Raw genomic sequence first — 24,357 nt, 5'->3', positions numbered from 1 at the left:
GTCTTGTTGGAAATAAACAACTCCATATTTGGCTATGCCTTTGGGAGCTGCGTGTCCCCCCCCCTTCCCGCATGCACGGTGGTTTAGAGTCCTTGGGCCTATCCTGACACAGTCTAGTGTCAGCTGATGGTGGCAGCCAATCACAGGGCAGCCCATGTGCCTACTCCCTATATAAGCAGCTGCTTTAGTGCTCTCGGGGGCCCCTCGCTTCCTGCTCTCCCCCAACCAAGGGCACTCCATTAAAGCGTGATCTGAGAAGAACCCTTGTGTGGTGGTTGTTCTTTCTCGCTGGTCGAGAAGTTCGCCGCAATGTCTCAAAAAAAACAAACAAACATAAAATAGATGTCAAAAGGATTAGAACCCTTGAAATTGCTGGGCAATGGTGGCACATGCCTTTAATCCCAACACCCAGGGGGTAGAGGCATGTGGATCTCTGAGTTTGAGGCCAGCCCGGTCTACAGGACAAGTTCCAAGAAGGCCAAGGGCACATACAGAAACCATCTCGAAAGACCAAAAAACAAACAAACAAACAACAACAACAAAACCAAAGAGATTTATGCAATTCAGCCATTCCACACCTGGAATTGTAGGCTTACATCATTTTTTGTTTTTTCCAAGAACGCTCTTTGTAGACCGGGCTGGCCTTGAACTCACTGAGATCCACCTGCCTCTGCCTTCAGAGTGCTGGAATTAAAGGTGTGTGCCACTGATATAGATATGAATAATTTGTATTAGTATAGATTTCGCTTTATTGATAGAGATTTAAGGTCAATTTTGTTATATGTATATGCATATTTCTGCTATTAAGATATTGTGATTATGTAGTTCACTTAAAATGTAAGCTTGTTAATAGATAATCATAATAGTCAAGTTTGTAGTCATGTTAGTTAAGATTTTCTAGATGTGCATAGATATATCTTAGATAGGCATTCTTCATATCTTTCAAAGATTATAGAATATGTCATTTTAAATATTTTAATAACTTAGGACTTTTCATGACAATGAGACACTCTGCTCCTGGCAGCACCAATCTACTTCAAGAAGAAGATGGGCATCAAAGAGGATCCTTATGGAGTTTGATAGCCATTTGGGCAAGAAACTGTTCTTGCCTGGACTATTGCATAAACTGGACACAGAGAACCCACAGAGAGAGGACTACTGAACTTTCCTAAAGGTGAGAAGATCTTTCTGGGTTCCTGATTCATGAAAGAGTCTTCAAGACATTCTTCAGGACAAGCAGATAGTGACTGCCTTTGAAATTTCCTGCTTTGTGGAAATGTCTGCTGGAAACTATGGGCCTGTAGGCCGAAGATAGATGCCCCAACAGTACAGAGGAACTTTGGGTGACTGTCCAGGCAGCAAAATGTCTCTGTCATTTCTAGAGTTTTGGATTTCTTGTTTACTTAAGTAATATTATATTCTTCTGGAGTCTTTGATAAACTTGAAGAATGGTTAGTTATAGTTTTCCATTGTTATGATAAAAGATAAGGTAGATATAAATATTGTAATGGTAATTCTTGCTTAATAACTGTTTTGTTATATGATATTTTGCTATGTTAAAGTTAAAGCCTTCCTTTTTTTTGTTTAAACAGAAAAAGGGGAAGTGATGGAGGAAGGTCATTGGTTAATTAAATAAAGAAGCTGCTTGCCCTGATAGGTTAAAACAGGAGGGAGGAGTAAACAGAGCAGAATGCTGGGAGGAAGAGGAAGTGAGGTCAGACTCCGCAGCTCTGCTCTCGGGAGCAGATGCCTCAGAGAGACGCCATGCTCCCCGCTCCTGGGAAGATACACTCCCGGTAAGACCGGTGCTCACTAAGACCGGTGCTCACAGATTATTAGAGATGGGTTGATCGGGATATCAGAATTAGCCAGTAAGGGCTAGAGCTAAAGGGCTAAGCGGTGATTAAATGAACACAGTGTCCGTGTAATTATTTCGGGTAGAGCTAGCCATGTGGGCGGCCGGGTGCCGGGACGCAGCCCGCCGCTCCTATTTCTACATGCCACCACCTGGCACATCCTAACAGTCTTAACAGTGGCAATGCTCCAAAGCTAGCCGTGTGTAAACTGGTGGGATGTGAGTTACACGCACAGAGCACTGGTCTTTAAAAGAAGGTGACAGAGGGCTGGAGAGATGACTCAGAGGTTAAGAATGCTGACTGCTCTTCCAGAGGTCCTGAGTTCAATTCCCAGCAACTACATGGTGGCTCACAACCATCTACAGTGAGATCTGGTGCCCTCTTCTGGCCTGCAGGCATACATGGAGGCAGAACACTGTGTACATAATAAATACAATCTTTACAAAAAAAAAAAAAAAAAAAAGGCGATGGGACCAGAGGTGCAGCTCAGATGCTCAAGTCCTTGCTTGGGCTCTACCCCCAGTGCCGTGCACAGTTGTCCCACCACTAAGAGGCAGGAGCAGGAGGATCGGGAGTTCAATGTCATAGTAAATTATGGACATGGTAAATTAGGGCCTGCCTGGGCTAATGACCCTGTCTCAAAAACAAAAGAGAAAATTCTGACGTATAGTAGTTTGGATGAGCATGACCCCCATAAACTCATCTGTTTGAATGCTTGGTCCGTAATTGCTGGAACTGTTTGAGAAGGATTAGAAGGTGTAGCCTTGTTGGAGGAGGTGTCATTAGGAGTAGGCTTTGAGAGAGACTTCACAAGGAAGTTGTCTTGGTGCTTTCCACAGCAGACATGATTCTTGCTCAGCACAGAGGAACCTTGAGAGAGTACGGCAAGTGAAGTAAGTCAGGCACAAACAGCAAGCTCTACAATTCTAGTCCCACAGGGGGCCTAGAAGAGTCAAATCGTGAGAAAGAAGTAGAATGGAGGCAAGTGGGGACAGAGGGGAAACACTGAAAAGAGTAAACTTAACTCAGGCGCCATTGTGAAGTCTGGTCCCACACAATGTGAACAGTTAATGCCAGGGAGCCAACACTTGGAGAACAGCCAAGGTGGAACTTTTATGACGCTACCTTGACAAAGTCAATTCAGAAGCAACAACAAAGACACCACAGACACTCCATTAGCACGTGGCGAGGACAAAAGACAATCTGAGGTAAAATTTAAACCAAATACTCTAAAATTGATTTTCTATAAATAGTATGCAAATCGCATGCTTATTAACATTACCCCTTTCAACTTACATAGGTTCTATTTTAAGCAACACTTTTTATCATAAGGTGAGCTTAAGGAAGGATGATTGAAATATTACATCATTCTAAAGCCACCCTATGCATGTGGCTGTGCTGCAGCTGAGAAGCCCCTGCACAAGGCCTACAGCACCACTTTGCAGGATGCGCAGAAGAATCCTCCCTCGCTCCTAGAGGAAGACTGATTCCTGCTAGCAAAGGCTGGGGTCTGACTGTGCCTGCCTTGACCTCGGGTACCATCAAGCACTCACTTCTACCCACTCAGGAGAAAGGCTTTGTACTGAAAACCAATGCACCTCCAGCCCCACCTCACATTTGCAAACACACACAAGCAAGCCTGTCTGGAAAACCAAGGCCCCCATGGCGACTGGGGCAGGAGATGGAGCCACAAGCCAGCAAAGAGCACACAGGAAAGCCTGCACTGAACTCTTTTCTCCAGATAAACCCGTGTAAATATGGGCTAGACAGAGGCAGGATAAATAATCGTTTTTCCATAATCGTAGATATTCATTTAAAATATACGTCATTATTTCTGAAAGCTCATATTCTTTCTTCTAAAGCTCACTTCCCAGCAATCAGTCAATCAATGAATAAATGAGATGTTCTCATCTTACACACTCAGGGCTCTGTCAAAGCCATGTGGTCCCGACTGGAATCAGAACAAGAAACTAACTAGGATGACGTTTTATCTAATGCTGGCTTCAGGACTCACTTGCCATAAACCTGCCCTAAAGTCACCTTGATGTGCTTTAAGAAACCAGGGAACCTTTAATGCCAGCACTCAGGAAGCAAAGGCAGGCGGATCCCTGGGAGTGAGATCCAGGCCAGCCAGGCTTCACACCGTCTCAACTAAAAAAGGGAGACATGGGGGCTGGAGAGATGGCTCAGAGGTTAAGAGCATTGCCTGCTCTTCCAAAGGTTCTGAGTTCAATTCCCAGCAACCACATGGTGGCTCACAACCATCTGTAATGAGGTCTGGTGCCCTCTTCTGGCCTGCAGACATACACACAGACAGAATATTGCATACATAATAAATAAATAATAAATAAATAAATAAGGGGAGACATGAGCAAAACATGTTACATGTGAGGCAAGCAAGCATGAGATTCTCAAATAAAGGACTGTATTTACTTTTCGTGTAATAGAAGACAAACGCGGCCCCCATCACAGCCCACAGTGCCACCCACCCCTGCAGCTAACTTCGTTACTGGAACTACTGGGGGTGGGGGGACAACAGAACCCTGGAAGGGAAGGTGCTGTGGAGCTGACTCAGGCAGGAGTCCAGCTGGGCTGCAGGACAGGGAAGACTTTTGTCAGGGGCTCTATTACCTCACTGACCTGATCTTTGCTGGCCCAAGAGGCAATTTCCTGAGCAGTCTTCATATGCCGGCCATTTACAGAGGCTCTCACCTGGTGACTGTGTCCTCCCCTCCTTTTCTCAGAAACTGCAGAGTCCGGGATGGTACCAGGTATGTCTTCTATAAACAAAGGGGCTGGCTGAGCCTTCATCAATCCTTTCAGTGCAAGTCCCTGGGTTCCATCCCAGGGCCATCAGAAAGGGGGAAATGAACTCAAGAGAGACGGCAGAGACAGAACATCAGATATCAGACCTCCACTTCCTGGAGGGGTCACAGGAGGGTCTGGCTCTTCAGGGTGTGTGCATCTCCCACACTGCAGAGGAGGGTGTGGGGAGAAGACAAGCACCATCCCAGGCAGAGAGCCAACCCAGAGTGTCCCTCCAGTGTGGGAGCCAGCACCACCTGCAGTTAGTTCTATTTAAGCTAAGATGAAAGCAAATTAAAAGTTCCGTTCCTCGGGACCACTAGCCACAGCTCAAGCACAGAAGAGCTATCTGCACCTAGATACAGCGTTCTCATCACCACACAAAGTCCTGCTGGAAGGCTAAGAGACCTAGCTGTATAGAACACATTCGCTTCCATCCTCACAGCCCCTGGAGGCACCGTGGGGGTAGCTGCAGCAGCAGGAGCTAGGCAAAGGTTGAAAAACAAAGACGCTCAGCCAGTAAGCGGAGTCTCTCACCTCAGCAACAATGTTCTCCACAGGTTTAGTGACACAGAACACCCACAGAAAAAGATGGAAACGGACAGGCTGTCTGAGAAGAGACCACAAATAAAGCTTCAAGTCATGTGTCAGAGGAAAGTGACAAACCACCAAAGCCTAAAGGGCTGGGGATGGAGTGTGGAGCTACGCAGAGTGGTAACCTCATCTCAGGGGTTAGTGGGTGTCCACATTCTACCTACGGGCACAGCAATCTAACAAACTGCCATGGAGTTCCCAACATCTTAGTAAAAGCACTTTGACTTTTCTATTTCAACGTATTTTAAAGATTCTATTTTTTTATAGAGAGAATGTGTGCGTGCACGGTTTCTCTGTGTATGTATCTGTACCTGTTAGGGTGCCTGAGGAGTCCAGAACAGGGCATCAGAGGCCAAGAAGATGGAGTTCCTGGCAGGTGTGAGCCACCCAATAAGGTTCTCTGTAAACAGAGTAGCTAGCCCTCCTAACCACTGAGCGACATCTCTGGCCCCTAATTGAACAGTTTTTAAATTCTCAGGACCAAAACAAACAGTACGGGCATCTTCATAGTTGGTATGTGATCATCGTACCAGGAACGTACAAACGCACTAACTCCACCAGACTTAACAATGCTGAGGGGAGTCGAGTGGCTTACTAAAGCATCTTCCCCCAGACCCTGTGCCCATTGTAAACATGATGCTGTGCAATGCCTGGTGGTGGCTATACTATCTGTACAAACTGCCAATCATTCCCAACTCTTGTTCTTTGAATTCTGGAAAATGTTATGGTGATGTTAACGCCTTTGCTGCTTGGCTCTGGGTTTTGTTTTTACATTCATTTGTTTGCTCAGTGTAGGGTAGTGGTGTGCCACCATGGATAGGTGGAGGTCAGGGGATAAACTGTAGTCAACTGTTTTCTCTTCCCACTACAGTTACCAGGCTTGGTGGCAGGTGCCTTTACCTGCTGAGCCATCATGCTCACCTAATTCTGAGTGTTTTTATTCTATTATTTATTTGTGTTTTACCCGTATGTATACATGTATGTTCCTGTGGTAATCAGAAGAAAGGTCACATCCCCTGGTACTACGGTTATAGTTGGGTGTGAGCTCCCATGTGGTGCTGGAAATCAAACCTGGGCCTTCAGAACAGCTACCAGTACTCTTAACCACTGAGCCATCTCTCTAGCCCATAATTCTTATTTTTTTAAATTCAACATTACTTTTGTTTGAAGTGATTTGATATCTGCTTAAAACAGTGACATATTTACTTACGCTTATTCTTGCATCTCAAATATCCCCCCTGCCTGACATCAATCCTGCAGAATTTCCTTCCACTGACAAACTGGTTTTGTTTGCTAAAACTTCTTTCTTCTTGAGGGCATTTTTACTGCAATGGAAACTCAGGCTAGTAGTTACTTCCGTTCTGCACACTGTGGCCATTTCACCTCTTTGGGAGTCATTGTATTTTGTCTTCCACTTTGTCTTCCACTGCCGCCCCAGAAGTCATCTGCAGCGTCCTCCGAAGATGGTCCCCAGGCGTCTAAGCCCTGCACGTTTCTGCGGTGTTCTATCTTTGCTCTCCGCAATGTCACCATGTGTGTAGGGCACATTTTCTCCCATTATTACTTGCAGGGCTTAAGTATGGGCTAGTGTCTGGTTGGAGGAGACCCGGCTGCCACCTCTTCAGACCCTGCCACGCTCCATCTCCCATAAAGACCCAGCTCCAGCCGGGCACCGGACACCATGGCTCACACCTCAAACCACACACACAGGAAGCAGAGGTCAGCCCAGGCCACGGTGAGACCCTGTTGTCCCCCCCACCCCCCCGCAAAAGGCTCAACTTCACCGAATGTTAGCCATCACTTTACCCGAGCCGAGGTCTCTGACCATCCTGTCACGGTTCATCTTTCCTCTCACCCTCCATTCACAACTCCGTTGTCAGTTATGGTCTCCTACCCCTAAAAACATGTTCTATTTGTTCAAACCTAAAAGGACAGTCACAAGTTTCTGGTAACTAAAAGATCTCTGTTTTTGATCTGTTATTTCTAGTGGTTCTTGCTCATATTTCCTGTATTTATGTACTTGTTTAATCTAATTTTTATCTTTATGTGCTGATTACCTTGGATTTTTTTTTTTTTTTTTTTTTTTTTTTGGTTTTTCGAGACAGGGTTTCTCTGCGGTTTTGGAGCCTGTCCTGGAACTAGCTCTGTCGACCAGGCTGGTCTCGAACTCACAGAGATCCGCCTGCCTCTGCCTCCCAAGTGCTGGTTACCTTGGATTTTTTAATGCTATCTATAATTTGAAGTCAGAGTGAAGCTGTTTCCTCCTGGAATCACCACAGCTGAAGTCTGGAGCACCCACAAACAAGGATCCTCCATCGCCCTTACCTACTTGCATCTCACCTGAAGGGGTGTCCTGTCTAAACAATGAGCTCAATGCATGTGCTGATTTCTGAACTTCTTATCCCAAAGCGCTTTCCAAATAAGAGCATGGTAGGCAGTTGTGTTTCTATTCCAGGGCCTCTGACTTCCCTCGAATGTCCTGTGCGGGAGAGTGGGGTGGGAAATGCACCCACCACCAAGCTCTGCCTCTCTTCATGTCTCTCCAGAGGCCACTCTATGGGAACAATTTCTTAGGCTTTTTAAAAAAGCTTAGATTTTTATTATGTGTATGAGTGTTTTGCATGTATGTGTACCACATGCCTGTGGAGTCAGAGGAAGACATCAGATCCCCTAGAACTGGAGTTTCAGTTGTTAGCCAAAACATAGGTGCTGGGAATCAAACCTAGGTCTTCTAGAAAAACAAGTGTTCTTAGGCACTGAGCCAACTCTCCAGCCCTGCTGTAAGTACTTTTATTGCTAGATAACAGTATGAATTATTAGGTAGATCTTAGACAGTGAGGTTACAAATTCCCAACTCAAGCCAACTTAAGTGTAAAAGCAGTTTTATTACTTAATTTAGTTAGTATCTCAAAGTTCCATGGATTCCACGTACAGCTAGGTTCAAGAACACAAAACATATTGTCTGTCTTCACCATTCCCACACAAGCAAGAGCCTCATGTAACAAACTTACCAATACTTCTACTGTGACCCCAAGGCAAAAACAAGGTGTTTGTTAGTCCGGAGCCTAGGCTGGGCCAATTTGAGTGGCTAGCCACAAAACAAGGATTACCCGGGACGAGCTTAGTCAGCACCAGCGTGCTGCAAATCAGACAGTTCTCACAAAGCAAGGCCAGCAGGAGCATCATGGGAAAGGGATGGAAAAGCAGGCCAGGTACACAGAAGACATCCTCCTCCTTCATCATCGCCATCAGGAACAGGGCAAAACCCTGCAGATCCTGGTTTGTTCCTGTTCACACACACCTAGGGCAAAGTTTCATTGTGAACGAGGCACAGTGAGACTGACAGCCAAACGGGATCTCTCTATTTACTCACCCTCAGGCCACTGTTATGGAAATGAAGACTGGCCTGAGGCGGCTGGCACCCCGCTCTTTAGCCAATTTTCACTACTGAACACAAAACACAGCCAATGTCTGGGCTGCTGCCACCACCTCTGCAGTGGCATTTGGGTTCTGTAGTCCCAACTAGCTGCAGAATCTGTGCAGCCAACCCTGAGTGGGGTGATAAGCACCTGGCCTACCACAGCTGTGCACCCACATCCAGGGTGAGTTTTCCACACCCAGGCTCAGTGCCTTCTCCATCTGCACCAGGCACCTGTCTCACACTGTGGCCATGACATTGGCGTTCTGAAGACCCACACACATGGTGTTGATTTCCCTCCCCTTCTTCACCAACTAAATTGTCAGATTCACGATCTGGTCTGACTAGCCAGGACTTTCACCTGCTCACTTAGCAGAGGCCCCTTGAAGCTCCTCTAGCACGTCCAAGCAGCCAGTAGTACTCTTGAGCTTTGGGGCCATTGTCAAAGCACACAAAGTTATGTGTACCCAAGTGGGGGGCCCAGGATTGGAGACCAGGGCAGCTAAGCAAGCACTGGACACAGACAGGGAGGATCCCCGTCCAGCCTATTGGAGGCCACATCCTGCTACTGCAGGCCAAGCATCCTAGAAACTACCCACTGCTTGTTCCTGGCTTTTCCCACCCAGCAGACCCAAACAAGGCCAGGAGAGATGTAATGAGGCCACATGCCGCAGTGCCCCAACCTTCTTTACCACTTACTCTCCGACCTTGGGCTTTGCATTATCGATTGCTTTACTCCCTCTTCACTTCCCTGCTATGGCTTCTTGGAGCTGCTGCTGTCTCACAGCCCCAGATGGCGACTGTCTAACAGATGAGGTGCCTTCCTCAGCTCTGAAAACAGACACCAACCATTCTCTCAGCGCTGCTTCTCTTTCCTGTTGGAGATCAGTATCAGGGATCAGGTTATTCTGTGTCCTCAGAGTTCTGATCTGGTGCACCTCAAAACAAGCCAGTAATTAATTCCATGTTATTTTTTTCTGACTATATTTTTGCTTTTATTGATCCTTGGTGTTAATATCAGTAGCACCAAAAAGGGAAAGAGAATTTTTATAATGAACCAAAGGAAGAGAGCTTTTGAAGACTTTCACATGTTATCATCATTCTAACAGAAACAGATGGGGAGTGGAGAGGAGGCTCAAGGGTTAATAGCAGGAGCACTGAGAGCAGGGTGGTGGCGCATGCCTCTAATCCCAGCATTCAGGAGACAGAGGCTGGCAGGTTGTTATGATTCTGAGGCTAGTCTGGTCTATATACCTTGTCTCAAATAAATAAATATATATATATACACACACATATATACACACATATATACATATATATAAAATAAACTCATTTAAGTCACTAAAATTTACAACAAAATTAAAAGGCTAAAAGAGATAAAAAACCTCTTGAATAATTTGAACTACCACTTAATTAGAAAGAAAAATGGGATCTTCAATCTCAAGAAACTTAATTTTTTTTCTTGGTGTCAGATCCCCTGGAGCTAGAGTTGCAGACAGTTCTGAGCTGCTATGTGGAAGCTGGGATCCCAGGTCCTCTGGAAAAGCAGCCAGTGCTCCTTACCGCTGAGTCATTTCTTCAGCCCCGAAACTTTTAATTTTTATAAAATTCAAAATGGTTAGTACTCAAAAGTTAAAATCCATCTTCTAAAATGTCACTTTGTTCTAAAACGATACCTAAACACAAAGATTAATAGTTAGGTCTGGTGATATCCTAGCAAGTTCAGCCACACTGCTTTTCCCTGTAACTAAGAACAGCGTCAGGGATATGGTGTGGCTCAATGACATAGCACTTAGGTCAGTGACAAAGCCCTGGGTTCCATCCCCAGCGCCCTAGAAAGGAAAAACATAGGAGTTAAACTACAGGCTTGGACACGCAGAAGCTGCCTGCTTCTGCTTTGCTTTGCAATGCTAGGAATCACACCTGAATGCCCACATGAAAGGCAGGTGCTCTGCCACCAGGCTACAGGCCGGCCCAGAACTCTGGCGAGAGGAATCCAGATCACCCAACTGACCAGCCACCTTCAGTTTCCCATGACCTTTCAGACCCTGTACACTGTAAACTTATTGCCATCTTAAACCGGTTTCTAATTCCATTATCTACACCATTTATTTCAGAAAAAGGTTTTCAGGACTTAAGACAACACTATAATAATATTTAAATCCATGCACTAATCTCTTCCGTTCTCCTCAAAATTTTTCAGCCTCTAATAAAAAAACAGAATGGCTTAATTAAAAAGAAAAAAAAAAACCTCAATTTTTTTTGTCCCCAAGTACTGTCCCTTTACCAAGTAAAACAGAAGAGCCTCTGCCTCAACCAAGTAAGACAATACTGACTTCAGACAAGAGGACTTCTCCCAACAGAGCTCAAAGAAAACTCACCATGACATCCAGCCCTAAATACTTCGCCTGGGTCAAGTCACAAGGAAGAAATGGACAAATCCAAGTTGACATAGATCCTGAAAAATGACTCTTATGGTCTTTAGAAGGTCAAAGACTGGAGATGTGGGTCAGTCAACAGAAAGCTTAGCTAGTGTAAGGGAGGCCCTGGGTTCGATCCCTCCCAACCCCATAAACTGAGGTAGTTAGTACACGCCTGTAATACCAATTCTTTGAGGGGTAAGAGACCAGAAATTCCCTAACTATGCATGAAGTTCCATCCATTGAACTGCACAAGATCATGTCTTTAAAAAAAAAATAGATAAACAGACAGACAGGTAAATAGAAGGGGCACAGAACTCCAAAGCCAGAATTGGAAAGGCACTGTGGTAACTTGGGGGTGCTAAAGCAGGAGGTGGCAGGGAGTCTGAGAACAGCTACAAAGTGACTTCTAGCTCAGACTACGATAAGAACCGATCTTTTAAAAATAAACCACTCAAGAACTGCTGGGAAATGCAAGGTGCCCAAGCCAGCACTAGAGGCACAGCAGCTCTAGGGCTGGACTAGGCTGCTTAAACCCAGAACCCACACCACCCCACTCCCTTTCTTTAATGGGGTGAGTGTGACAGGGGAACTAAGACCCACTTGACAGGCAGGGCTGGCCTGGGAGTCACCATGTAGACCAAGTTGGCCTCAAACTCACAGAGATCTGTCTGTCTCAGTCCCGCAGTGCTGGGATTAGATTAAAGGCATGCACCACTACACCCAGCAGGTCCCCTCTTTAATAAAAAGTAAAATTTTATGAACAAAAATTATTTAAAATATATTTATGATTTGTTATCAGTAAAAGTTTAATTTGTATACCTACCTAAAATCTATACATGGGTCACATAAAGAATCTCAGGGAAAAAGGTTATGAAGAGTAGAAAATTTAAGTAGCTCTGCTTTAAAGCCAAGGTGAGATGAGAGCCATTAAGCCCAAGTCCACTAATGAGGCGAACAGGATCCAAAAAGGAAATTCTATCTATCCAGAAGAATCAGGGAAACACTCGAGAAGATGCCCACAGCAGGTGTAATAGTGTACATCTGTAAACCCAGCACTTGGGAGGTAAGGCAAGACTATCAGGGGTTCAAGGCCATCCTCAGCTATAACAAGTTTGACTGGGAGCTGGGCAGTGGTGGCGCACGCCTTTAATCCCAGCACTAGGGAGGCAGAGGCAGGCAGATCTCTGTGAGTTAGAGACCAGCCTGGTCTACAAGAGCTAGTTCCAGGACAGGCTCCAAAACCACAGAGAAACCCTGTCTCGAAAAAACCAGAAAAAAAAAAAAAAAAAAAAGTTTGACTGGGGACTGGGCTATTTCAGGAGAAAGAAAAGAAAATCAACACCCACGCCAACTCACCTTACACGCACACACACAAGCACAGGTGCGGAGCCAGTGGTCAGTTTCCTGTATTGCCCTTAGGGAGCCCAATTTGCTTTTTGAGACTGAATCTCCGTGAGCCTGGAACTTAGCCATTAGGCTGGCTGGCCAGGGAGCCCCAGCAACCCACCTGCTCTACTTCCCAGAACTTGGATTATAAACACACGCAGCCTGCACATCTTTTTATCGTGGGTTCCAGGATCCAGCTCAGGCCCTCAAGCTCACATACCAAGAACTTTACCACCATCTCAACCCCAGAGTCTAGCATTCTGAACAGGAGCCTGCTCTGCCAACACACAAACAACGTGTCCTCTGACCTTACTCTACACATCAAATCACCTGCAATTGAAGAACTGCATCCAGGTAAATTTTTTGTAGCCTAGAAAACGCAACAGCCAATGCTTGCACTCTTACCCTGGAATGTGACTAAGTACTTTACAAAACGCCCACTAAGTTAAGCCATACTAAAGGAAGCTAAGCAAACCTAAAGCACATCTTCTGTGGTTTTTATCTGCGTACCTATAAACGGACTCCAAACCTGAACCCAGTAAATTAAAAGTGGCTCAGTTCTCAGCCACTGCTGTAATTACCACTGCACTAAATAAAATAACCTATTTTCTCATGAAGCAGATAAATGGGGCGCCATCAGAATCAATCAGTGCTTTGACTTGCACAATGATTTGCTCACCTAATTCCAAATGCCTATCTTTAAAAATTTATAAACCAGGGACTTGTTTTGCCCAAGATCTAGACATGAGGCTCAGTGGTAGAGTCCCTGCCTAGCACACAGCCCTAAGTTCAATCCCCAGCACCACAAAAAAATAAAAAGACAATGCAGGGGATGGAGAGATGACTGGCACCTAAGACTTTCTGCTCTTCTGGGGACCAGAGTTTGGATCCCAGCACCCATGTAGTTGGGAGCTTTGTCACTGGGCACTATTCTAAAGAGCTGTAGTCCTCCTTCTGAACTGATCTGTTATCATGCTGTGCCTCCGCTATGCCTAAACACAGCTCTTTCCAAAGTCTTACGTTGTGCGTTAGTAGTCATCTCGGCTTTCCGGGACTAGTGTGCACAGTGCTATGTTTACTTCCATTTCTCTTGCTTTTTGAATATACTTTAGTTTTTATGCTTAACATTTCTTAAAGCACAGAGCTTAATTTCTCGTTTTTAAGATTTTTTTTTATGCTGGGCAGTGGTGGCACATGCCTTTAATTGCAGCATTTGTGAGGCAGAGACAGGCAGATCTCTGTATGAGGAACAGAGTTCCAGGACAGCCAACCCTGTCTCAGGAAGGGGGGGTATTTATGAGCAAATGTATGCCTATGTGTATGTATGTATGTGATTCAGCTGTATGAAGAAGGTATCAGATACCCCAGGGCTAGAGTTACAGGCCGTGAGCTGCCCAACATGGGTGCTGGGAACAGAAATATGTTCTCTGGTAGAGCCCCACACTGGTATTTTGTAAACACTGGCTTTGAATGTTTAGATGTATACTTAGCCAGCACAAACATTTCTTTGCTGTGAATGTACTCTGCCAAATCCTATATCCAGTAAATGTGGAGGCTAAAGTTAAGCCGTACTCGAAGAGTCGCTACCCGAGAGTCACTGCATCCTTCTGCGTCTGGGATGGATGGATGGATGGATGGATGGATGGATGGATGGATGGATGGATGGATGGCTGTAGAAGGCAGAGATCTTGCTCAAGAGTGCCACCTGGGTCTGAGACAATCCTTCACTGGACCTGGAAGTCACGGCCTCAGTGAGAGTGGGTCAGCCCCGGGATGCTGCTGTAGCTGGCTTTCCTATGTGGGTGCCGATGAGCAACCCCAGTCCGTATGCTCGCCTGGCGAGCACCTTAACAACTGGGTCAGCCCCCCTTTTCTGTCATGTGATTTGTTCAATGTGTGGTTGAATCCAACCTAATTTTATGTATTTGTTATAAATAGTCTACAAATAAACTGTCAAGTGAGAAGAGAAAAGGTGGAAGAAAGACTGCACTGGAAAATTTGGGGCTAGAAGTTAGGGTTGACACAACGCGGGAGCCTCTGCACTGGCGCAGCATGTGTGAGGACCCAGACCACCACTCAGAAAATGCAGGCTGGAGCTTCTTCCTCATGAAGGCGACAACACTTTTTTTTTGGGGGGGGGGGTTGAAATAGGATTTCTCAGTAGCTATGGAGCCAGTCCTGGAACTCGCTCTGTAGACCAGGCTGACCTCAAACTCACAGAGATCCGCCTGCCTCTGCCTTCCGAGTGCTGGGATTAAAGGTGTGCGCCACCACAAGCCAACACTTCTTACATGGTACTTCTATGCTAGTAAGAGATTTACCCAGATCCATGCAAATTCTTTCCAAAGAAAACATTCAAACAAATAGTTGGGCATGGTGGCGCACGTCTTTAGTCCTAGCACTTGGGAGGCAGAGGCAGGTAGATCTCTGAGTTCGAGGTCAGCTTGGTCTACAGAGCTAGTACCAGGTTAGCCAGGGCTACACAAAAACCTTGGGGGGGACGGACATAAAGTTAATGGGTTTTATATTCTTGGTTTTTCTGCCTCTTTTCTTCTGTGATCATATGACATATGTTGCCATCCTTAGTCAAGATGCATAAGTGAGATAATGTAACTTTAAGAGTTATAGAATCGGGGGCTGGAGAGATGGGTCAGTGGTTAAGAGCACTGTCTGTTCTTCCAAAGGTCCTGAGTTCAATTCCCAGCAACCACATGGTAGCTCACAACCATCTGTAACGGAGTCTGGTGCCCTCTTCTGGCCTGCAGGCATACATGCAGACAGAATACTGAGAATACTGTATACATAATAAATAAATCTTTAAAAAAAAAGTTATAGAAAGTTATAGAATCTAAGACCAGGGCCAGGAAGTAGCTCAGCATGTCCAAGGCCTAGACAAGGGAAATAAAGTTGAAGACCAAGACCAGGCGCATTCATCTCACTGCATCTCTACTGAGTTCCAGGTCAGCCAAGGCTACACAGTGAGACGCTGTCTCAAAACAATGGCTGTGTGAAGAGCTCCAGTGGCCTACTACAGCCACCAGTGATGGGGGCTGGGGTGTGGCTAGCAGAAGAGCTCCTGGAATGAGCAGAAGCCCTCATTCAATCCTTAGTACTACCAAAAACATAAAGCATTGGCTCTCAAAGATACGAAGTTTGAGTAAATCAATGCTTTAAAAGACCCAAATAACAGACGCAGCTTACTGGTAATGCAGGTCCTGGGATAGACCTAGCACTACGTATGTTTTCGGTCTGCTTGGGGGTATTTATGTATGTGTACATATATGTGTGTGTTTGTCCATCTGCAATGCATAGGCAGAGGTATGTAGTAGAGTCCTACATAGTTGAAGGAAGACAGTATAATAAAATTCTCAGCCTTCCTGATCAGTTGCTCAGGAAACCATACCCAACCTTTTTATTTTTATTTTTTTGGTTTGGTCTGGTTGAGACAGGTCTCACTCCAGGAACCCGATATGTAAACCAGGCTGGCCCTGAGAGGTGTGCTGAGATTGAAGAGGTGAGCCGCCATACCCAGCCTATACTGTTTTTCATCATGTCACAACCAAGAAAAGCCTCCAAGCTCTCCAATGATCTCTAGCTGGGCCAAATATTCTCATTTTCTCTCTGGCCAAAGTGGTGAAGAGCAGACAGGCAGTGCAGAAACAGGCAAGGGCTGCAGGTGCAGGAACAAAGGAAACATCGGGAGAGATGCACTGGTAGAGTTCCGTGGGCAGAAGTAAAACCGCAAAGAGGGCAGAGAAGACTGGGGAGCAACAGATCCTAAAGACAGCAGTCAAGCGCCATGCTCTGGCCTACAACCCATCCTTCCACCAGGTGGGGACTGTGGGGACTGTGGGGTGCTTCTCCCAGCACATCTGGAGGAGACTGCCTGGGTCTGTTCTCCAGCACTGTGAAGGGGAGGGCGGACTACTCCATGACTGGAATAATAAACGAGACGGGAATAACTGTCAGTGCAGCTGAGCTTCAAATTTAACTCAGCACTTGAACCCACAGCCACATTTCACGCTGGAGGTGAGTTCTGTAATCACAATTTACTTTTTTTAACATTCTCAACCAGGGATGGAGAGATGGCTCAGCGGTTAAGAGCACTGACTACTCCTTAGAGGACCTGGGTTCAATTTCCAGCACCCAAATGCAGCTCACAACTGACTATAACTCCAAGATCTGACACCCTTACACAGACATACATACAGGCAAAAACCAATGCCCAAAAAAATAAATAAAATTACATAAAAAACCCCAATGTTTAAAAAAACCCTCTCAACCAGTCTTCCAGGCAATCCGGAATAAACAGTTCCATTTATTTCCACTTGGACCCTGTGTTTAAACAAGTCTTAGTGGCCCATGCCTGTAATTTAAGAATGCTGAGACAGGAGGACTGCAACTTACAGACACAATTAGACACAGTCAAGGCCTCAACCCAGACCAGCAGCACCACAGCCTCTGGAATGACATCATTACAAAAGCAGAGGGCTAGAGAACCCCTGGCTCCCAGATGAAAAGTCATGTGCCCCACTTCTCTATAGTTGGCCTCATCTACAACCAGAATTTCATGAAGGGGCCAAGGAGCACACCTGCCACTGAAAACACACTCACGGACAGCTGCTATGACACTACACACTTGGCACCTGGCAGGACATGGAGAGTGGCAAAAGACTTGACCAGAGTTTGCCACTCCTCAGACTGGTTGCCTTGCCCCGTACATGGTCTTCTACAACTTTGATATACTATGTTTTGTTGATATTGATGAGAAACCTGACCTTTCCTGAACAGAAAGGGAGGAGTGGTGGATGGGTTAGGGGGTGGGAACAGACAGAGGGAGGGGCTGGAGAAGAGGTGGAAGGGGAAACTGCGGTTGGAATGTAAAAATAACTATATAAATAAATAAAAAGAGCAAAGGGATGAAGGCGGAACCTAGGCCCTCCCAAAGGTCCATCATCCCAGCTATTCAAGCAGCTGAGGCAGGGGAATTACCAACTTTAAAGATAACCTGGGCTACAGAGGGAATTCAAAGCCAACCTGGGCAACTTAGCAAAACAATATTTGAAAAAGTAAAAACAGCCGGGCGGTGGTGGCACACGCCTTTAATCCCAGCACTTGGGAGGCAGAGGCAGGCGGATCTCTGAGAGTTCAAGACCAGCCTGGTCTACAAGAGCTAGTTCCAGGACAGGCTCCAAAACCACAGAGAAACCCTGTCTCGAAAAACCAAAAAAAAAAAAAACCAAGAAAAAGTAAAACAGGGGTGGCAGTATGACTGAATGGAGAATGCCAGCCTAGAATCCTCGCTTGCCTAAAAAGCATGCTAGATTTCATCCCTCCCCACACACACAAAATGCTAAATACGGGTATTAGCATGCCCCTGCCAAAGGAGGACCCAAGGAAAAAAAGAGAATGTGGTCCATATTTTTACAAGGTAAAAAAGAAAACTCGTGACCCCATAACATAAAAGACCTTACAGAAATGACTACAGTGAGAAAAGTTTCCGTGCCTTCAGGGCATGAAGATCAAGGGACTCAGGCAACAAAGGAGCCAGAGGCAGCAGACTTAAAAAGGAAAAAAAAACCTGCTGTAGAAAGTATCAGCCATTCCACATCCGAAATCAAGTGCTTGTGGGTACGGTACCTGCATCCCCTTATTTGCAAACCAGCTTCCCCTTTGCCCTGGAAACACCCAGAGACAAACAGGCAGGCTGAGCCAACATGGCCTCGCACCTCACCTCCTGTTCCCAAACACAGCGGGCGCCCCACCAGCACCTTCTCAGACCTGCTTTCTCAGCAGCCGAGGGGCACAAAGCCGCGAGGCGGGGCAGAGTTGGGAACTAGACCTGCCATCCTAGCACAAGGTGAAAAAGCTCAAGGCAAGCTCCGGCTACATAGCAAGTCCACGCTAGCGTTAGCTACAAAATACCCTGCTTAAAAATTAAATATAAATAAATAAGCAAAACATGAGCAAGATGTGGTTGCACTGGTCTTTAATCCCAGCATCTACGAGGCCGAAGCAGGCGGATCTCTGTGAGTTCCAGACCAACCTGGTCTACAAGGAGTTCCAGACCAGCAAGGGCTACATACTGAAGTTTCCCGCACACACACACCCCGCCCCGCAAAAAGGCAAAAATTTGATTTCAAAAAAAATAGAGGTACAAGAGTAAACTTTTTTTTCCATCCCTCTTCTTAACCCGGACGTCTGGGTGCTTGCCCAAACGAGACCGATTATTTCCATAGCCTCAAGGCTAAAGTCTTCCTTCCGGTCATTGTGTTTATTTCCATCTCCTCCTCCTTCCCCACCCCTCCCACCCCCCAAAAAAGTCCTGGCCCCGCGGGTCCCGCAAGCCAACAGCTTCGGACAAAGCCCACGGCTGGGCTCCACCTGGGAGCAGGGCGGAGCGCCGGCTGGCCAGGGCGGGCGCTGGCTTCAGAGCCTGAGCGCTCCCGCCCCCCTGCCAGGGCCCCCGCCGCAGTTACCAGGGCACCGACGCCCCGCCCCCACCGTGCCCGCCGGCCAATCGCGCGGCCTGCTGCCCTACGAGCAGCGAGCCCCAGAAACACACACATGCACACACATACACCGAACCCGAGCGCGACCCCACGGGGCTCAGGAGGGGCTTTGGCACCGCGCACGGGCGCGCGCCCCCGGAAAGCCGACTCAGCCAATCAGAGCGAAGGAGAGGGCTGCGCGGCCCCGCGGGGTTCGCTCGCTCGTTCACGCGCGGGGGGTCTGCTCGCGCGAGACCATCGCCCCCAAACACTACCCCCCCTTCTCCCCCGACCACCACGCACGCTACTGTCTATAATATACGCACGCGCAAGAAAAAAAATAAAATAAATAAAAAGATCGCCGCGAGCCCTCCCCCACGCGCCACGGGTGCGCGCGTGCAACTGTCGTTTCCCCCCCTCCTCAGCCGCCCCATCCCCCCAAAAAGCCGTGTCGCGTCCGCTGCCAAGGCCCCCAAGTAGAGTGGACTTTGGGGTGGGTGGGGGGGTCACAGTGCGTCCGTCTCCTCACCCCGTAGTTGTCCCATCGTCACTCAACGCGCCAAGCTACCCCAACTCTCACGCCCGAGTCGGTGCACAAGAACCCGACGGGGGCAGAGTGTCGAATAAAGACGCCCCTGTTCGCCATAGCACCCCGAGGCTGGAGAGGACGGCGGAGGGGACACGAGGGAAGGGAACATTCTGAGGCGACAGGGACTCACCCGAAGTGCAGCCCGGGAGGGTTGGGGAGGGGGGGATGCGGACAGCAAGCGGGTGTAGGCCGGAGGGGCCTCGGCTGAGGCGAGCTGGCGAACGGGGTGGAGGTGAGAGGGCGAGGGGGGCCCGTGCGTCTCGGCCGTGCTCCTGTCACCGCCGCATGGCCGCCCCCGGCGGGGCCTCGCTCCTCGCTCGGATCGCCTCGCGCGGGGGGAAACAGAGAGGGACGAAGCCCGGGGGTGACCGCGGCAGGCGGGCGGCGAGCGCGTGCAGGGAAGCGGGGGGGGCGCCGGTGCCCCCTTTTCTCTGCTCTCCGAGCTTCTCTCTCACCCTCCTCCTCCTCCTTTTTTTTCCCCTTTTTTTTTTTTGTTTTTTTTTTTTTTTTGTTCCTCGAAGGTGCCGCTGCGCGTGCGCACAAGTAGCACCGCCCACCGGGAGTTGTAGTTCTAAATCTGCGCTCGCCTACACGACGGATGGGTGCCCCGAACTATAACTCCCAGACAGCCTTGCGCGATGAACCCAGATTCTCTCCCCACCGCCCCCCTTTAGGCCAAGCCGAAGCGCCGCGGCGCCCGGCCCTCTCCGGCTAGGACTGTCAATGGAGGAGCGCGGGTGGTGGGAGCAAGAACATGGCTGCACCTGGGGCCTGCGCGGCCGTCCGGATGGGGGAGGGGAGTGGGGTGGAAAGAAACGGAGACCTAGATTGCCGTGCCCTCCCCACCTTGCTTCTGCTGCAGGCCACAACTTCCACTTAAATAACTCTTTGCAACCTACATTCTCGTGCAAATTGCAAAGTTGGGGACATTGCAAAGACCAGGGGAGCCCCGGGGCTGGCCTGTCGCCTGTTTTGCACAGGGAAGTCCCCCAGCTCCGGTACACAAAGAACTCAATGTTTTCAGAGCTGGCCTTGGAAGCAACCAGAACGGACTTGCCCTAACTTGGGACAGGCAACGGATGGGAGGGGGTGGGGAACTCGTGATTTCCATTTCTCATCTCTCGAATACTTGCACACCTCTACGGTTAGAAAGAAGACTGGAAAGATAACGATTGTCCCCACAACTACAAAGAGGTTTAACTTAAAGCCCCTCCTCCGTCCATTATATTTAGTTTTACTTCTCGACTATTTAATAAGATCAATGACTTTCGAGAGTAACAACTAACTGTTCATGGAAGTTAAACTCAAAAGTTTAAAAAGTCCGTGTCTGAAGAATGTGGATGTTAATACAGAGCACTAAATTTAGTCAGTTTGTGGTATTTGTTCGTCTGTTTGTTTTTTCCTTTTGTTTTTTTCCTGCCCACCCCTTTCGCCAGTCGAATATTCGGGCGCCCTCCCCCACCCGCTGCTTCTCGGTAGGTGGCGGCCACAAGGCTTTTTCCAGCCTCCCAGCCTCTTTGTCGCTTGCTAGAAAACTTTCCGTGCAAGCCAGTCTTTTGATGTAGTTCCAAAACCCTGCCTTTGAATTCGGGTTCAAGGATTGGCGTTCCCTGGTGGACTTTCTTGCATGAAACCGCACCCACAAAGCCTCATCTAGAATCTCCATGTTGGATTTCCTTGCACTCCACGGAGTCTTTAAGGATCCCTGGGAAGCAATCTGATTACAGAAGCCGCCTACGTTTTTTACGATTTCCCCCTAACAATATTTACACCCTTCGTTTCCTTGCCTAATCCGATTGTGCCTGACTCAACTTTGTCGAGTCTGTCCAGAGCTATTCATTAAGTTGTCAAAAGAACAACTTTCTCTTTGCACTTGGATTTCACTGATCTTTGGAATATTTAACCAAATCCCAAACTCCCGAAACAGGAGTCCTGCTCCTTTGCAGCAGGGGAAATCTTGTGTTCTGAGATCCATGCCTGAAATTAAAACAGCCCAATTTACATACAATGATTTTTTTTTCCTATACATGCTTAGGACAAAAGTTCTGCAGAGTGTGATGATGCACACTTGAAACTCCAGCACTCAGGAAGTCCAGGCAGGAGGATGGACAAAAGTTAGAGGTCAGACTGGTCCAAGTGGGGAATTGAGATCTGCCAGGGCTGCATGTTTTAAGATTCTGTCTCAAAACACAAAGACAGGAAACATTACAAAGTTGTTTGCTTGGGCTGGAGAGATGGCTCAGTGGTTAAGAGCACTGCCTGCTCTTCCAAAGGTCCTGAGTTCAATTCCCGGCAACCACAGGGTGGCTCACAACCATCTGTCATGAGGTCTGGTGCCTGCTTCTGACCTGCAGACATACACACAGACAGAATATTGTATACATAATAAATATAAATAAATAAACAAATAAAAATACAGGGCTCAGTGTGCATACCAGGCTGGCATGATGTCACCAACATAACCTTCTGAGAGCTGAGATGCACGGGTACATTTAAAAAACAAAGTTGTTTGCTTAAATAGGCACATAAGATTAAAAGTAAGCGACACTAAAATTGAAGACGTAGGGCCAGGATGTAGCTTAGTAGTAGATTGCTTGCCTGGCATGCACAAACCCCTATATGCTCAGCACTTCATGAACCAGACATGGTAGGACATACCTGCAATCCCAGCCCTTGGTAGATGGAGGCAGGGTACAGGAAGTTCAGCATCATCCTCTGCTTTACAGAGTCAGAAACCAGTCAGGGATACATGAGACTTGTATTAAAAATAATAGTACTAATAATGATAGACCATTTGTAACAATATACTTTCATCACATCTATATGAACATCACTTAAGATACTAAAGCAGCGCACACCCTTCTGTCCACCTTCGTGACAGGAAAAGACTGGCTTTGGATGGCATCCTTGGTCTTCAGCCAGGCTTTTCCACGGCTGGAAATGTACTCAGGCTCCTTCATGGGTAGGCTGTGCCTCTCCAGCAGCTTGTATTTTCCAGTCCAAACTGGTTCCTGTGTAACCATCTCTTAGCGCTGTAAATGGTTTTCCTCTCTTGCCCATGCTCAGTCCTTTCAGGAGAGGACTTGTTGGATGTCACTGTTTTGTTTTGGCTTTGAAATGGGTCTCACTCTGTAGCCTCATGCTGATCTTGAACTTCCAACCCTTCTTCGTTGGTTTACAGGTGTGCACCCCAGTGCCAGGTCAGAAGTCGCCATAGATGACAAGTCACAATTGCCTACAGTCTAAACAAGGTTTCCATTTATGTCTTCAACCCCCAAAGTTGAAACCCTTTTCACCTTCACTATACAAATACTCTTTTGTTTGTTTGTTTTGTTTTATTTTGTTTTCAAGACAGGGTTTCTCTGTATAACCCTGGCTGTCCTAGAACTCACTCTGTAGACCAGACTGGCCTCCAACTCGCAGAGATCCACCTGCCTCTGCTTTCTGAGTACTGGGGTCAAAGGCGTGCACTACCACCGCCAGGATTATACAAATATCTTGACTGTAATCTTTGCATACCGAAGACATCATTTTCCTTTACAGTTTAATAGAGAAATGACTCCTTATTGTAGATCTTAGAATCTTCTTTCTTTCTTTCCTTCCTTCCTTCCTTCCTTCCTTTCTTTCTTTCTTTCTTTCTTTCTTTCTTTCTTTCTTTCTTTCCTAGCTTTAGAGATAGAGATTAAACCCAGGGCCTCCAGCATTCTCTCTCAGCAAAGCAACACACCACCTCTCCTCAGCCCTTTATTTAAATGTTCTAAATGTTCTTTTGAGGCAGGGTCTCGCTGAATTGCCCAGGCTGTTCTCAAACTCAACTCTGTAACTCAGAAAGGCTTTAAACATTGCAGCCTCCTTGCCTAAATCTCCAGAGTATATAAGATTACATCATGCCTTTCCAATTAACTCGAAATTTTTCACTTAAAGAAAAGGCTTTAAACTGGGTGGTGCTCACACCTTTAATCCCAACACTCAGTAGTCAGACCAAGGCAGGTCTATCTCTGTAGCAGAAGTCCCTGAGCAAGCTGGCTGACTTGCCACATTGGCAAGCTCTGGGTTCAATTGGGAGAGCCTGTCTCAGTAAATAGGGTGGTGAGCAAGCTAAGACTCTTGGTGTTACCTCTGGCCTCCATGTGCAGATGCATACACACACATGTGAAACACACACGCGTATACCTACAACACACACATGCATATGCAAAAAAAGCCAGAATCAGTACTCTTACTGCCCTTCATCTTAGCCGAAAGAACAAGAAGATACAGTATCTGTACACTTGAATTTGAGATCATTTTCTAGGAAAATAAGCATTCCTTGAATGCAACTACTGAAAAAAAACAATGCTAGACTTCAAGCCTAGATCTGATAAAGGAAACAATTACTGTATAGCCAGAGGGCAGGTGTCACTCCCAGGCTGGAAGCCCTGGAGTACGGATGAATCACATCCAGGATGGTTACAAGCCCTGGAGAGGTCCTCAAGCTACTCTGAACAGAGTAGAAGTTTTTGGTTTTAAGATAGGGCCACTCGGGGGCTGGAGAGATGGCTCAGAGGTTAAGAGCACTGACTGCTCTTCCAGAGGACCAAGGTTCGATTCTCAGCACCCACATGGCAGGTCCTTTAGCTTCAGTTCCAGGGGACCGAGCAAGGTGCACACCATACCAACCCTCTACGTGTAGGCAAAAACACCAATTCACATAAAAAATATCTTTTTTTAAGGCCGGGCGGTGGTGGCGCACGCCTGTAATCCCAGCACTCGGGAGGCAGAGGCAGGCGGATCTCTGTGAGTTCGAGGCCAGCCT

General features: G+C 47.1%; 1 protein-coding gene across 11 annotated transcripts in view; it reads right to left on the bottom strand.

Moving 5' to 3' along the window:
- Gtf2i (general transcription factor IIi) overlaps nt 1-20,031 on the bottom strand; it is an 85,698-nt gene extending 65,667 nt beyond the window's left edge. For all 11 annotated transcript variants that reach the window (XM_005344662.3, XM_013350622.2, XM_013350616.2 and 8 more), the window contains exon 1: nt 19,693-20,031. The gene's annotated coding sequence lies outside the window, so the exon portion shown is untranslated. The remainder of the gene's footprint in view (nt 1-19,692) is intronic.
- Nucleotides 20,032-24,357: the final 4,326 nt, after the last annotated feature.

This window comes from Microtus ochrogaster, chromosome 2 (genome assembly GCF_000317375.1).
Source record: "Microtus ochrogaster isolate Prairie Vole_2 chromosome 2, MicOch1.0, whole genome shotgun sequence".
NCBI classification, from domain to species: Eukaryota; Metazoa; Chordata; class Mammalia; order Rodentia; family Cricetidae; genus Microtus; species Microtus ochrogaster.
This window is presented reverse-complemented; position numbering and strand designations above follow the sequence as displayed.